We start from the raw sequence: 15,914 nt of genomic DNA on the forward strand, positions 1-15,914 counted from the left end.
GAAATTGTAAGGCAATCATGTTTATTCTGTGAGTGAAGAGTGTCTTTATACCAGGAAGCCTACTGATTCATTATACATTCAGTGGAGGTGGGATACACTGAGGAAGAGGTCAGATGATGAGCAAGTTGTACTACCTGTTCATGGATTTTCTGCAATTTTGTGTTTGTCCCCACCCCCTCATAACTATTCTGGCAATAGTAAACATCTCTCTTATAATAATGAATCCTAAGGATAAGATCTCATCTTGTGTGTCCTTTTGACTATATCTAATCCTATAAACTACCCCTCCTTGAAACCTTCTCCTTCCTTCGTTATTTGTTTTCCTAATTCTTAGATTGTATCTTCTTAGTCTTCTTTGCTAATTTATTTATTTTTATTTTTCTCTGCCTCCCTATGAAATTGGTATTCTATGGGATACCAGGATACCTGGTATTATTTCTACTTATTCTCTCCAATCTCCTCAGTAACCTTACCACTCCTGTGGCATTGATAATCAATTATATCAATGACTCACAAAACTATATCTCTAGGATCCATCTCTCTATGAAGCTCCAAATTCTTATTTCCAGGTACCCCAAAGTTAACATGTCTAACATGTCCATATAGGACAACCATATAGGACCAACTGAAATCAGAGTCAAATTAAAGGGGATATGTTGGGCTGTGCTCTTCTTTCTATGTGAGGGGTAATGACAGATGATAGACAATAGGTCGTGGTAAAAATGAACGAAGGTGCATTGGCAGCTCACAGTATGGTGAACCAGGAAGAGTAAAAAGAGCCCTAACTAGATTGCTTATAAAATATACTTTAAAGTACATTATAGGACTCTAAAATAACCAACAGTACCATATCCTCAAAAAATCTCTTGATAGAAATCAGAATAAGGATGACTAAGGAGACAACAAATAAGGAGGATAGCGGGAGAAAGCATAACTACTTAGAGGGCCATCATCCTCAGGAGATTAATCCCTGAATCAGTCTCAAGGTAAAGGTGCTAAACTCAAGACTTAAGCTTAATACAGCAGCTAACCCTAAGACTTTGTGAGTAAACCAAGAACTAAAAAAAGACCAGGCTAGTAGTGCGCCTCTGGCAAAAACAATAAAAAGAGTTGATGTATGGATTAAAATACTTCTGATAGAAGCCCTCAAGAATTACAATAAATTAAGATCAAACAAGAAAGAGTTCACAATCAAAGATCATCAAAAAACATGAGAAAACAAGCTACTATAACTAAAAAATCAGAAGAATAAATTTAAATCTCCATAGATTTCATACAATCCAGTTATTAAGGTTAGAATATAAACTAATTCAGTATAAAATATTTAAAGAAATAAATCATGAAAATAGGCATGTAATATGATACAATAAAAAATTACCAAGTCAATTTTTTAAAGAATAAAGTAGAGCTTTTGGAAACAAAAGTTTTAATTACTAACGTTAAATAACTTGACACTATTGAAGGGAGAATCAGTAAACTAAAAGCAGATAAGTGATGTATAAATGAGGAATTACATAGAATATTGCACAGAGAAAAATGAGATTAAAAATATAAAAGAGGTTGAACAATACAGAGAATAACAGAAAGTTTCACATGTCAATTCAGGGAATTACATTAATGGGTGGGAAATTCCAGCACTGATAAATTATATGAATCAATAGATACAAGAGAAATTATCAAACAGAGTAAATAAAAAGGAATTTATAACTATGCACATTTGTAATGTAATGCAAAATTCAACAAGAAGAAAAGATCTTAAAAACCACCAGAGACTAACACCAGAGAATGGGAGGTAGGAAGCAGTGAGAAAGTATCTTCAAATTATGGAGGGAAAAAAAGCATCAACCCTTATGATGAAACAATGGCACTTTCAACAATAAGAACAAAATATATACCTTTCAGATACAAAAAAAACTGAGAATTTTCAACAGACCTTCAATAAAAGAATTTCTAGGGACCATATCTAAGGAAAAAGGGAAAATGACTCTAGAGAGCAGATCTGAGAACCAAGAAGGATTTTTTTTTTTTAAGAGAAAAGGATTTGGTAAGTATACTGACAGATAAATACATACAGGTACGTAATGTTCAAAATTTTTTAAAGTTAGGAAATACAAATTAGTAATATTATTTATGTCAGCAGGGAGCAAAAATACTAAGGTTTTTTGTTGTTGTTGTTGTACTAGTCAAGATATTAAATGTTTGGATATAGTTAAGTTTCACTGGTAACTACTAAAAGGATGTGTAAATTGCAAAAACAGAAGTAGAGCAGGGTGAGGGTAGGGAAACTTAATGGGAAAAAAACTCTTGGCAGTATTTGAAGAGACAAGAAAGGAAACAAAGGAAGCAAAAGAAAACAGAACAAATAGCACAAAGATAGAACTAACCCAGTATAAAAATGATCATATAAATGGACTAAGCTTATCAGTTTAAAGACTGATCATCAGACTAGTAAAGTAAAATGCAGCTATCTATATTTTACTAAAATCTAAAACATAAAGACACAAAGTTAAAAGTAAAATATTGCAAGAAAATATATCAAAATACATAGTAGTAAAAATAACCTGAGGATATTTTTGAGAATGTAATATGTAGCCCCATCGGGAAAAAGTCTGGCAGTTTTTGTCAAATCTTAAAGATACATTTGCCATATATATAATTCCACTCAATTCCACAGAAATTCCCAGATATGTAGCTAAGAGAGATGAGAATATTCTCACAGAGTAACTTATACATGCATATTTTTAGTGGCATTCTTCAGAATAGTTTAAAAGAAGAAACAATCCAACTGTTGAATGGTTGAACAAAATATGTTCTGTTTATATGAAATGTCCGTAAAAGACAAATATATCAAGACAGAAAATAGATTAGTGGTTGGCTATGATAGAGAACAGAGATCTGCAAATGGGTATGAGTGATTATCTTGGGTGATAAAAATGTCCTAAAACTGCAAATTTACATTAATGAATTTCATAGTATTTAAATTAATCGTTAATAAGGTGGGTGCCCTGGCTCACACCTATAATCCTAGCACTGTGTGAGGCCAAGGCAGGTGGACTGCCTGAGCTCAGGAGTTCAAGATCAGCCTGAGCAAGACAGAGACCCGTCTCTACTAAAAATAGAAAAACTAGCCTGAGGTTGCAGGCACCTGTAGTCCTAGCTACTTGGGAGGCTGAGGCAAGAGGATTACTTAAGCCCAGAGTTTGAAGTTGTTGTGAACTATGATGACCACTCCACAGCACTCAGGGTGAAAGAATCCCAAAAATGGGCAATGGCTCCTGAGCTCCCACCTTTAATTATAAAAAAAAAAAAAAAACCTAACAGATACAGTGTAGAAGTATATGGGTATATGGCATATTTCCTGCATGAAGGATTCAACTACAACTGGAACTTTTTCTAACAAATGCCAAAAATATAGCCTGATCATATGAACCCTTATATTGATCTGAAATTTAAAAAATCATATATATATTAAAAAACTTATAGGAAAAGAAAGGATAAGAAAAAAATGATAAGTTTCAAGTCTCCAGGAAAATATAAAAATTATTAATGTGGATGTGATTGAATAAAATCACCTCAAAGATGTATACAGCAAAACATTAATAGAATTAAAACAAATGACAAGCCCATCATTATAGTATAAAGTTTCAAAAGCTATCCCTAAATTTTTGCAAGGTCAAGTAGTCAAAAAATTAGGAAAGAAGCAAAAGTTTAATAACACAATTACAAAGATAAATTTAGTGGATATATAGACCTTGTCAACCTTGAATTAGAGAATATATATTCTTCTGAAGCATACATGGGAAATCTATACAAAAAATTATACAGTAAGGTAAAAAAAGCACATTTCACATTTTTAAAAATAGCATAATGAATCAGTCAATAATGCAATTAAGTTTGACAAAAAGATAAGCAATACATACACAGGTGCTTAGAAATTATAAAAGCCATTACTCAGGAAAGAAATTATAATAGAAATTTGGCTGTGAACGGGGCGGCGGGCGTCTCAAGCTCGGGGCCTGCCGCGACGCCTGGCACTGTCCTGCAGGCTGCGGCTGGCATTTACGAGCAACTTAAGGGCGAGTGGAACTGTAAAAGCCCCAATCTTAGCAAGTGCGGGGAAGAGCTGGGGTGCCTCAAGCTAGTTCTGCTGGAGCTCAACTTCCTTCCAACCACAGGCACCAAGCTGACCAAACAGCAGCTCATTCTGGCCCATGACATACTGGAGATCCGGGCCCAGTGGAGCATCTTGCGAAAGGACATCCTCTCCTTCAAGCGCTACATGGCGCAGCTCAAATGCTACTACTTTGATTATAAGGAGCAGCTCCCTGAGTCAGCCTAAATGCACCAACTCTTGGGCCTCAATCTTCTCTTCCTGCTGTCCCAGAACCGGGTGGCTGAGTTTTACACGGAATTGGAGCAGCTGCCTGCCAAGGACATTCAGACCAATGTCTACATCAAGCACCCTGTGTCCCTTGAGCAATACCTGATGGAAGGCAGCTACAACAAGGTGTTCCTGGCCAAGGGGAACATCCCTGCTGAGAGTTACACTTTCTTCATTGACATCCTACTTGACACTATCAGGGATGAGATTGCTGGATGCATCGAGAAGGCCTATGAGAAAATCCTTTTCACTGAGGCCACCTGGATCCTCTTCTTCAACACACCCAAAAAGATGACAGACTATGCCAAGAAGCGAGGGTGGGTCCTTGGCCCCCACAACTACTACAGTTTTGCCAGCCAGCAGCAGAAACCAGAAGACACCACCATTCCCTCTACAGAACTGGCCAAACAGGTCATTGAGTATGCCCGGCAGCTGGAGATGATCATCTGAGTTCTCCAGGCACTGGGGTGGGCAGGACATGCCTTCTTTAAAACACAGTACTGGGTTTCCTCCAATAAAGGTGGATTGACATTAAAAAAAAAATTATAATAAAAATTTTAAAATACTTAGATGCAAATGCTAATAAAATACAGAAAAACTTCAGCAAAAGAGGCATCTGAAAGGGAATAATAGCCTTAAGGATTTATACTAGAAAAAATGGTTAAAAATAATGAATTAAATATCCAATTTAACCATTTAGAAAAAGAACAGTAGAATAAACAAGAAGCTAGTGAAACAACACATTTGAAATACCAAAAGGAAGAACAAAGTCACAGAATTCTATATGTAGTAAAATGTGTCTTTCTAGTATGAAGGTGAAATGATAATTTCAGAAAAAACAAAACTAAGGTAATTTATCACAAATAGAACTGCACTACATAAGAAAAATTAAAGGAAGCTCTTTAGGCTAAAATAAATGCTAGATGCAAACTCAGATCTTCAAGAAAGAATGAAAAGCAAGAGAAAGAGTAAATATCTGGGTAAATGTAAAGTACTCCACTACCTTTATTTTATGTTATGATTTTTGCTCTAAGTAGATAAATAATCATAACATTGTTATATGAGGATTGTAACATATATGGCAACTACAGCATAAAGTATGGGGTAAGATGGATAAAAGAGCAATTTAGCTTCAAGATTTCTACTTTTTACATGAATGGTACTCTAAGTGGCCTGTAGAACATTAAGGATATATAACGTAACACCTACAGCGACCACTCAAAACAATAATGTATATAGGTACTACTAAAAAAGCAAACAGGTAAATTAACAATGTGAAAAACAGAGATTTATGGGAAGATGGCTGACTGGTAGCAACCCTTGCCAGAGGCTCCTAAGCAGAGGAAAAAAACTGGACAGAATTGGACTCTATGAAGCCAAAGACGGGGAGCTGAGCCAAGAAAGAAGTTGGGCAAGCTGTAACTCCAAGGAAGAGTGTTCAAGAAAACAAATTACAAGTACAAAGCCTATTGACTAGAGGACAGGATACCCCCTCCCCCAAGCAGGGGGCCTGACACAGGCTATCTGCAAACAAGCAGGAAACAAAAGACCTCTCATTTTACCTCACTGGAGAGCCGCTAAACTCCAGGTTTCTTTCTTCAGGGAGGTCCCACTTATGAACCTAGACACCACCCCGCCAGGCATAAAATCGAACAGATATTTTCCTCCACAAGTCCAAACTCCCAGTCCACTCTTTCACCCTCGCATGGCGGCCTGGAGCTCTGCCCCCTGTAGAGTACAGAGTGATTGCTCTTGTCCTGAGAGAACTGGGCAGTGTGGACAGCCAACTATCAGGACAGAATCTGTGACTAAGGGGGAAGAAACAGGGTGTGGGAAGAAAGGGACATTCGGCAGGAGGAGGAACAGTCCCCTAGTTATTGACTATGCCCGGCCAGCGGTAGTATTGACCCTCAGTTCGGGCTGTGTCTGGTGGGACAGGGTGCAGAACCCCCAGCTCTGACGGCACCCACAGCGAGAGAGTGGTTGCCCCTGTGGACTGAGTTTGGCAGACAGTGCTGGTCCCCAGCCCCTGCTGGACCTGCGAGCAGAGGAGTCATACGCATGGACTGTAACCTGAGAACAAGGACATGGTCCCCTGATTCGAACAGAACCCTCAAGCAGTGGCTTACTGGGGTGTGAACCAAGACCTGAGGGCTATGGGGTGCTCTACTGTCTGCAGCAGGGCTGGTGAGCAGAGGCTTACCAGGTGAGGACTGAGACCCGTGGGCAGAGTATGGTGCCCTGACTCTAATAGAGCTGCGAACAGAAGCATTCCAAGCAGTGGACTGAGACTGCTGGGGGGGGCATGGTCCCCTGACTCCAATTGGTCTGGCAAGCACAGGGTAGCTGGATGTGGACTGAGACCAGTGGGAGGGGGCGTGGTGCCTAGTTCCAGATGAGCCTCTGAGCAGAGAAGTGGACAACAGTATGGACTGAGCCTGTCAGGTGGGAGTGTGGCTCCCTAGCTCCAATTGTGCTATTGGAGACCCTTGAATCCCTCTCTGTTGGACAGGGTTTGCACTGCCTGAGACAATTTGGTTGGAACCTGTGTCTGGAGCTGTCCACTCGGGGACATTCTGAGGACGTTCTGAAGTTGACCTTCAAAGTTCTGTAACGGAAAAGAACTGAAGGGTGGGGGCTGGGTGCAACAGCAGTTTGTTATCTCTTCATAGTCAAGATTTAAACGTAATACTGTGGTTTACTAGGATAGGGTAGAGGTTGGTGTATATCAAAACAGAGCTAGCTTGCACCACCTCACCAAGTAGGTCCTCAGAGTCTCCAACTAAAACTCTGAAAGGGGCCTTTGTAAGGTTGTAGGAGCTAAGCCATACTTACAAAGCCTAGTGCCTTGGTAAGGGGCTATCTATACTACCTGGGAACCCCAATTCAATCTCACCCTACCAGTTCTAATAACCAAATGGTGGAAAATAAACATGGTGTGGACCTAACAGAAGAACTCTGGCAACATGAATAACCACAGTAGATCAACCCCTCCAAGAAATGACAAAGGAAATACAGCTGAAGATGCCATGCATAGAAAAATGGCAGCAATGTCAGAAATTGAATTCAGAATATGGATTGCAAATAAAATAAATACAATGGAAGAAAAGATAGAAATTGAATTCCAAAGAGTAGTTCTAAGGTTGTCTCAAGAAATTAATGAATTCAAAGTCCAAGTCACCAAAGATATGGACAAAATGAGAAAGAGACAGCAGAGCTCAAGGAAATGAAAAAGGTAGTTGAGGAGCTCCAAAATACAGTAGAATCCCTCAGTAATAGAGTTGACCAGTAGAAGAAAGGATCTCTGAAATGGAAGACAAAGCTTTTGAACGTTCCCAAATGCTCAGAGGCAGACAAATGGAGAGCAAAAACTGATCATTCCCTGAGAGAGCTGTGGGATCACTCCAAAAGATCAAACATTCTTCTTGTAGGAATTCCCGAAGAAAAGGATGGTCCTAAAGGTACAGATGCTCTACTCCAAGAGATTTTGGAGGAGAATTTCCCAAGCATTGCAACAGATACAGAATTTCAGATAGCAGCTAAACTGAGTTTCATTTGTGATGGAGAAATCAAATACTTTAATGACATAGACATGTTGAAGAAATCTGCCATAACTAAACCAGCTCTCCAGGATATTCTCAGACCCATTCTCCACAACGACCAATGCGATGCTCTACCTCACAAGTAAACTCACCCAGAAATTTTTGAACAAAACCCAACTTCCACAGTGGTGAAAGGATTAAAAATGTCCACTGGATATCCAAAAATCATGACACCCAAAACACAAGCAGGATTATCAATTCTCTCAATTAATGTGAATGGTTTAAACTGTCCTCTAAAGAGGCACAAGCTGGCTGATAGGATACATAAACTCAGACCAGATATTTACTGTATACAAGAATCTCACCTTAAAGATGAAGGGATGAACTTGTATAATACAGGCAAATGGAAACCAGAAGAAAGCAGGGGTTGCAATTTTAGTAGCAGATACAATTAGGGGGATATGGGTGGGTATTTGAGGGGACCTCACCTAGTATACATGATGCAATGGTACATTTTAAAACTATTAAGAAATGAGTATAATTGTGATGAATGTGTTACTTAGTTCAATGTAAGCATTTCACATTGTGTATCAAAGCAGTACCCTGAACCCCATAAATGCATCAGTGTACAAAGTTATGCTTTAATAAAAAATAATTTAAATAAATAAAACATTCTGAAAAATATTCAAGTAATCCAAAATAAGCGGAAAATGAATGGAGAAACAAAAATTGGAATGGACGAACTGAAAACAAAAAAAAGGTAGACTGAATTCCAACCACCCCAGTAATTACAATAAATGTTAATGGACTAAACTCAAGTACATGCTGTTAGTAAGAAATCCATTAAAAGTATACAAACACAGATAGTTTGAAAGTACATAAATGGGAAACAATAATTATAAAAAGGCTAGAATGTCTATAATTATCAGATAAAATGGACTTCAAAACAAAGAGCTATATAAAAGGAGAGATGTTTCATAGTGATAAAAAAAGTCAATTTATCAGGAAGATACAACAGTTATGAGGGGAAATAGATGAGCAAAAAGTAACAGGATTAAAACAATTATAGTTGTTTTTAGCACTCTCCTCAGCAAATGACAGAAACAAAACAAGTCATAGATAAGTTCCATCTTCATGTAACTGATACTTATGAATTAAATATGTCTCTATTATCAGAGTATAAATTTACATGTATGTATGTGTGTATAGATATATATCCATAAAAAGCTTCCTAATGAATAACTTTCCTCATTTACATCTTATTTTTGTCCATTTGACCAGTCTTAAACTGAAGTGTTATATGAAAATTTACTACTGGTTTGCTTTTGTCTGCTTCTTCTTGCATCTATAGTAATTTCTACTCTCCCTAGATTTTTTTTTATGTTATTTGGCATACAGATATACACAACTTTTATTGCTATGAAAGGTGGCCCACAGCATTGTAGAGCAACTTTCTTTTTCTATTTAATGATCTATGACTTATTTGTTTCCTGTTACACAGTACATAACAATCCCTGATAACTTCGTATTTTTTAACATGCAACAAACTTTACTTTGCTTCTTAAAACATTGTTTTCATATTTCTTTTTGTATTTAGGAATGTTTGTATTTTTAAAAACTCAGTAAATGTATAAAGATTAATGTATTGTCTACTTTTAAAATATCACTTTATTGAGGTATACTCAATATGCAAAAAGTTGAACATATTTTAATGTATACAACTTGCTGTTTGGAGATAAGTATATACCCATGAAACCATCATCCCACTCAATGCTTTAAACACACCTCTTGCTCACAAAAATTTCCTCCTATTTTTAAATTTTTGTGATTAGGACAGTTAACATAAGATCTACTCTCTTAGCATTTTTTTTTTTTTTTTTTTTTTACAAGACAGAGTCTCACTCTATTGCCCTCAGTAGAGTGCTGTGGAGTCACAGCTTACAGCAATCTCCAACTCCTGGGCTTAGGCGATTCTCTTGCCTCAGCCTCCCAAGTAGCTGGGACAACAGGCACCTATCATAACATCATCTTCATCATGTTGTTGTAAATGGAATAATTTCTTTTTTTTTATAAGGCTAAATGATATTCCTCTGTACAGAAATACTACACCTTTCCTTCTATAAGGAAATTATTTTTATTAATTATACTTTAAGGTAAGGGAATGATACAGATGATATTAGAACTATGGAAGTATTTGAATTTTTTCCTATGTAATCTTGCTGAGAATTGTTGACTGGGTAATCTTCACAGAACTTCCTAATTTGCCCTGTAAATGAAGCTATGTAGTACTGTGAACTTTATTTTTCTGGTGGTTCTGTATCAGTGTTTCTCAGTTTCTTTTTTCATTATTGCACTTCTCTTCAAAGACATTTATATTTTTAAATTTTTTATATGAAATCTGCAAAATTTTTAGTTTGGTTTAATTTTTGTAACCTTTAACCACATCTCTCTTTTCCCCCCACCTCCCAGCAACTACCTTTCTATTCTCTTTTACTATGAGTTTGACTTTTTAAAGATTCTACATAAAAGTAATATCATGTAGTATTTGTTTATGTCTGGCATATTCTCTTAGCATAGGTTCATTCATATTGTTGTAAATGGCAGGATTTCCATCTTTTAATAGGCTAAATAGATTTTTTTCAAGATGGCTGACTTGAGACATCAGTCACCAATTCTCCTCAGAAAGATAAAACAAATTATAGGTTAAAAAAATCATGGCCCAAGGGAAATACTAAGGGAGGAGTACGATAACTGACCAGAGAAGCCATGGGGGAAAGCTAGGGTGCAGAATAAGAAGCAAGCAAGAGTTTGACAGGGATTGATGCAAGAGGAACTTGGAGGCCGATGCAAAGGATAGGGATGGGTTTTTTTTGTTTCTCTCACCTATGCAGCAGACTGATGGCCCTCTACTGTCATGAGCCCAAACACTGCTGCAGATAGCAATTTAGGAACTTCTTTTTTTTTTTTTTTAAATTTGGGAACTTCTTGAGGGCAGAATGCAGGGCTGCCAGCCAGCACAGAGTCTCTTGTCCTCCCCCCAGAGCTGAGCTGAGGCAGCAGGTGCCATGTTGCCTGTGCACCCATTGCTAGGGAGCCTTAGCCCTTTAATCTCTGCATCACTGGACCCCCAAATATTCCCCAGCACCTGCTGGATTTGTGATAACCACAAAGGGCTGATGGGACCCAGGAGAGCTGTGGGATTCTAAGAGTTCTAATCCTTGCCTCTAAGGGAAGAGAGTGAAGCACACCAAAGCACCCTTTGGAACAAAGAAAACCAAAGCATGTGCCTTCCTCCTTTTGTAAGCTGAAGGTGTCTATGCATTTTTCAACAGATACACATGTGGCACTGTGTCTTGTAGAGGAGGAGAGTGGTTCTGCTCCAGTGGCTAAGAATGGACGTGAAGATGGAGATTTTTCCTCTCCCTGACTGCTTGCTGCAATGGTTCCCATGGGGCAGGGGGGATTGATAGGAGTGTTCTGGGGACAGCTAATCCAGGGCTTTCAGGGGTGGCTGCAACCCTACCGATGGTGTGTCCACTGCATCTAGCTTTTGCACGAAGGGTGTGGCCCATTTCCTTCCTTATACATAGCAGCAGTGTTTGCAGCTGTCCTGCCCAGGGAATCTCAGCTGCATTGCTAGCTCCCCCACAAATATTCCGCAGTTTCCACCTGGACTACAGTGGGCACAGGGAGCCAGAAGGACCGAGGGAAAATGCAAGAGTAAGTTACAGTTCTAACACTCAGGATAGGCTGTCACTAGGGGAGTGGAGGCTACAGCATGCTGAAGTGCTCTTTGGGACAAAGACCAGAGCGTGTACTAGTCTTCCCTGCTTGGGAACAGCCTTCAGCTACACTGTGTCCTGGAGGTAAACAACAGTGTCTGACCTGAAAGTCCTGAGCCTGGGACAGGGATGTATTAGGAAAACAGATCATGTTTCTGCCTAGGTCATGGAGCTGGTGGCAGCCTCCACCATTGTTCCCCCAGCAGCACCTCAGCACATTTCACCATGAGCTCCTCCTACCACCCCCATTAGGGCTGGTGCTTCTGCTGTCACTTAGGGGTGCACAAGGGTGAGCTTGGTGGTCTGGCTCCACCCGGTTGTGCTCTCCCTTCCAGGGCTAAGCAGGGAATATAGAACAAGAGCCATCATACAGAACACCCTTCCCCCTAAACCAACTGAGAGCCCCTCTTGGTACACAAAGATCAAGCACACAAAATTGCCCGTTGTCCTAAGCAGGTCTTACACATAAGTGCCACCTACTGGCCTGGAGATTGAACTGACCAATCCAAAATTTGCTATCAGAAGGTCACAGTCCTGGAGAACAAGACAATTCCTGAGATTTCTGCAATTCAAGTCCCACAGAAAATAGTGAGTCTGCTCATATACTAAGGTGACCAGATGTCCCGCTTTTGGCGAGACGTCCTTATTTTTAACAATTTGTCCTGTGGCATTTTAAAAAAGTCTCGATTTTTTGAAAGAATGCACAACATGTTAGATAATTGCCTCAGAAAGCCCCTAGCCCCAAAAAGCCCCTTCCTGCCCTTAAAGTTACAACTCCTCCCTTAACACAGGGAGTGGCCGGCTTACCACTGCAAGCTAGTGCTAGCTAAACAAGTGATGTCAACAAATCAGCTATTCAGATAATTTAGGTATTTATTTCATGAATTTAGCAGACAGTACTCGTATTATTTATATTTTATAGTGGTGGCAAAAAGTCTACTGCTGGCCTTGAAAGTGACACTTACAACTTACAAGGTATCATTATTTAAAAAATATATTGATAAGGAAAAGGTTAAATCTTGGGCATCAGCAAAAATCATAATAGAGAACAAATGGTTAAAAATATTTCATCATTTTGAAACAAACCATGTTCCATACAATAATGCACTAAAAACTGTGGGATACGCGCTGTCCTTACCAGGAACTAATGCTGCAACTGAACACGTTTTTTTCTATGGTAAATAAAGTGTGGACATCAGAAAAATCATAATTAAGTGTTGAGACTTTGAAAGCCATTTTATGTGTGAAATATAATTTAACAAATTCTTGTGAAAATTTTCATGACCTTTTAAACAATGACAGCAATCTACTAAAAAAAATTCATTCAAATGAGAAATATGCCAAAGAATAAAATAATACTATACATAATTTTTAATGTATTATATTTGTAAATTGTACTTACGTTGAAATTAAAAAATATATTACAATACTATTTTTGTATTCTATGAAAATTTTTTTGCTCCATATAGACCAAATTTTTAATTAAGAACCTCCACCACCCCCTCACCCCCGTCCATGGTGTCCTGCTTTACCAATGTTAAAATCTGGTCACCTTATCATATACCCATTACATTGTTAGTATTATCAGTATTAGAGAAGCCACCAAACACAGGCTATCTATAACCATGGAACTCATACAGAGATTTGTCCTAAAAGCACCCAAAAATCAAAGACAAATGAACAAATGCAACATAAACTTCAGTCACATCCTCAAGGGGAAAAAGAATTTAAAATAATAAAAAAGTCTCATCTAAATGAAAGTAATTTCAAAAATAAGAAGTGACAGTTTCACCAGAGAAGAAACCTGTGACAGAACTCTGGAACTATGCATCAACAATGTTTTGACACCCTCCACAGGATCATACTAGCTCTGTAGCAATGGATCCCAGACAAAATGAAAATTTTGAAATGATAAGGAATTCAAAATATGGACAGCAAGGAAGCCAAATGAGATCCAAGAAAAAGTTAAAAACCAACACAAAGAAACCAGAGAAACAATTCAGGATAAAAATGAAAAATTTACTAAAGAGATAGATGTTAAAACAAACAAACAGAACTTCTGAAAATGAAAGACTCAATGAAAAAACTACAAAATGCTGTAAAAACACAAACAATAGAATAAACCAAGCAGAATAAAGAATTTTCAGAATTTGAACATAGGTCTTTTGAATTAATCTAGTTAGACAAAAATAAAGAAAAAAATTTTTAAACTGAGCACAGGAGCCCATACCTGGAATCCTAGCACTCTGAGCTAAGGGGTTTGAAACCAGCCTAAGCAAGAGCAAGACCCCATCTCTGCCAAAAATAGAAAAATCAGCCAGATGGCACACGCCTATACTCCCAGTTTCATGGGAGGCTGAGGCAGGAGGAATGCCTGAGCCCAAGAATTTGAGGTTGCAGTGAGTATGATGATGCCATTACACTCTACCTAGGGTGACAGAATGAGACTATCCAAATGAATGAATGAATGATTGAATGAATAATTTTAAAAAATGAACAAAGGCTTTGAGAAAAATAGGACTATGTAAATAGCCACACCTACAAGTCATGGGTATTCTTGAGGGAAAAGAAGAAAAAGAAAAAAGAGAGAAACCTGACTTGAAGGAGTAATTAAGGAAAGTTTTCTTGATATTGTAAGAGATATAGATATCCAGAAAATCTATAGGCTCAGCAAACACGAGGAAGATACAATGCAAGACAGACTTCACCAAGGCATATAGTCACCAGACTATATAAAGTCAATGTGAAGGAAAAAATGTTTAAAGCATCAAGAGAAAAATGTTTGATTATCTGTAAAGGAAAGCCCATCAGATTAACAGCAGACTTCTCAGCATAAACCTCACAACACAGGAGAAATTATGTTCCTATGCATACTTTCAATATACTTAAAGGAAAGCACTGACAGCCCCAAATTTTGTATCCTGCTAAACTAAGCTTCATAAATGAAAGACAAAGTCTTTCCCAGAAAAACAAATGCTAAGGGAATTCATCACCACTAGAATGTCCCTACAGGAAACATTTAAAGAAGTTGTACGATGGAAATGAAAGGTTGATACCATCATAAAAACATATGAAACTTAAAACAAACAGGTCTTATAAAATAAGTACACAATTGAGAATACAAAGCTGTTAGGTAACAACATTATGACAGGAACAGAAAATTGACTTAGAAAGTAAATGGATTAAATGCTCCCACTTAAAAGATACATATTGCTGGAATAGATGTTTTAAAAAGGAACTTAAGGGATTTAAGTAAAGAAGGCTTTTATAAACTCAAGGTAAAGAACTAGGAAAGGATATTCCATACAAATCAAAACCAAAAATACTTATACCAGACAAAACATACTTTAAATCAAGAACAGGAAAAAAATGACACAGGACTTAAATCGGACTCCAAAACAAATGAACTCAATAGACATTTATAGAACATTCTACCCAATAGCTGCAGAATATACTATTATCAAAGCATAGAACACTTTCCAAGGTAGACCTTGTATTAGTTCACAAAACAACTCTCAATAATTAAAAAAAATCAAAATCATACCAAGTATCTTCTCAGACTACAGTGAAATAAAACTAGAAATCAAATTGGAGAGAAACTCAAAACTATACAAACATGGAAATTACACAACCTTTTCCTAAATGTTCATTAGGTCAACAACAAAATGAAGACAGATATTTAAAAACGTTTTGAAATGAATGAAAATAGCAATACAACACATCAAAACCTCTTTGATACAGCAAAAGATGTACTGAAGGAAGTTTCATAGCATTAAATGACTACATCAAAAATATTGAAAGATTATAAATTAACAACCTCAACTCATATCTCAAGATCTAGAAAAACAAGAACCAAACAAACCCAAAGCTATCAGAAGAAAAGAAATAAAGAACACAGCAGAACTAAATGAAATAGAGCCTAAAAAATTAACATAAAGGATCAATGAAATGAAAAGCAAATTCTTTGGAAAGATAAACAAAACTGACAGACTGCTAGCTGGATTAACCAAGAAAAGAGAAAATTCAAATAAGCTCAATCAGAAAAGAAAAAGGAGACATCATAACTGATAGAACAGAAATGCAAAAGATCATCTAAGAATACTATAGACATAAAAACTAGAAAATGTATAGGAAATAGATAATTCTAAAAAATATACCACCTCTTGAGCTTGAATCAGTAAGAAATAGAAATCTTGATCAGACTAATAA

The 15,914-nt window shown here is 37.4% G+C and overlaps 1 protein-coding gene and 2 pseudogenes across 3 annotated transcripts in view; 2 read left to right on the forward strand and 1 right to left on the reverse strand.

Moving 5' to 3' along the window:
- The window catches only part of WDPCP (WD repeat containing planar cell polarity effector), a 375,892-nt gene that overhangs the window by 162,790 nt on the left and 197,188 nt on the right, over positions 1-15,914 (reverse strand). The window lies entirely within an intron of this gene.
- LOC100943323 lies at positions 723-4,909 on the forward strand (annotated as a pseudogene). The gene is made up of 2 exons (XR_001161191.1): positions 723-769; positions 3,973-4,909. The product of XR_001161191.1 is annotated as a 26S proteasome non-ATPase regulatory subunit 8 pseudogene (transcript).
- LOC111724531 lies at positions 3,985-4,909 on the forward strand (annotated as a pseudogene). The gene has a single exon (XR_002772821.1). The product of XR_002772821.1 is annotated as a 26S proteasome non-ATPase regulatory subunit 8 pseudogene (transcript).

This window comes from Otolemur garnettii, unplaced genomic scaffold (genome assembly GCF_000181295.1).
Source record: "Otolemur garnettii isolate 467f Iridium unplaced genomic scaffold, OtoGar3 scaffold00024, whole genome shotgun sequence".
NCBI classification, from domain to species: domain Eukaryota; kingdom Metazoa; phylum Chordata; class Mammalia; order Primates; family Galagidae; genus Otolemur; species Otolemur garnettii.